At 53.0% G+C, this 1,152-nt stretch overlaps 1 protein-coding gene across 1 annotated transcript in view; it reads right to left on the reverse strand.

Annotated features, from left to right (window-relative positions):
* The window catches only part of GLT8D2 (glycosyltransferase 8 domain containing 2), a 41,633-nt gene that overhangs the window by 7,107 nt on the left and 33,374 nt on the right, over positions 1-1,152 (reverse strand). The window lies entirely within an intron of this gene.

Below are 1,152 nucleotides of genomic sequence, written 5' to 3' on the forward strand. Positions count from 1 at the left end.
TCCACGTAGCCGGAATTACAGGCATGCACTACCACGCCCGGCTGATTTTTTGATTTATTGTAGAGATGAGGTCTCGCTGCCCAGGCGGGTCTCGAACCTGCGGGCTCAGGCAATCCACTCACTACAGCCTCCCAAAGGCACAGGATTATAGGCTGAGCCACCGAGCCCGGCCTCCTCACTTGAAATAACGTTCGTGTAACAGCCTGGCCTCTCCGCTGGACTTCCAGCTCCAGCTACATCTGCCAACTGTCTCCTTTCAGATGCTTAGTAAGACAGGTCTGACCTATATCCAAAAACAGATTCCAATCCTATCCCAAACCTGCCTCCCTACACTTGCGCCAGCTCAGGCAGTGGCAGTTCTGCCCCTCTGGTCACCTGAACAAAAAAACCCAAGCGTCCTCAGGTCATCTGGGAAACAGAAGGTCAAATCCTGATTCTACATTATTTAGAATAACTTGACTCACAAATTCAAGGTGATGATGGCATGAAAATATCTAGCTAAAAAAGACTGCTTTTCTCACTGCTTCTCATCCAAATGTCAGCAAATCCCATTGGTCCGTCTTCAAAGTGCCAGAGGCTACCCCTTCTCCCATCCCTACAGTTGCCTTGCTGTCCTAGACCATCAGTGCTACCTACAGGGTTTCCACCAGCTCCTCCTAACCAGCATCCTGTGCCTTATCAACCCCATTCTGTCTCTGGGTCCCCCATCAGAGACCTTCCAATGGCGCCATCTCATTCAGAGAAAAAGCCAGAGTTCCTGAAATGGTCTGTTGTGCCCAGTACCTCGAGGCCCTCCGTTCCCACTCCAGCACCTGTCATTTCCCCCCCCTTCACCCCCTGCCACACTGACCACCCTTCATGCACAAGACCCCGCGCCCTCCCATCCCCCAGTCTCCGTCTGGAAGGTTCTCCTTCAGGCATTGGCTCACACAACACCATCCCCATGGAGCCTTCCCTGATCACCCTGTTTAAAATGCAGCTCCTCTGGAAGGCTGAGGCGGAAGGATTGCCGGAGCCCAGCAGGTCGAGGCTGCAGTGACCAGGAGTATGCCACTGCACTCCAGTCTGGGCGACAGAGTGAGACTCCAATTCAAAAAAAAAAAAAAGTCGGGCTTGGTGGCTCAGCCTGTAATCCCACGCCTTTGGGAGGCT

This window comes from Carlito syrichta, unplaced genomic scaffold (assembly GCF_000164805.1).
Source record: "Carlito syrichta isolate Samal-C Ts95f unplaced genomic scaffold, Tarsius_syrichta-2.0.1 Scaffold307204, whole genome shotgun sequence".
Lineage (NCBI taxonomy): Eukaryota > Metazoa > Chordata > Mammalia > Primates > Tarsiidae > Carlito > Carlito syrichta.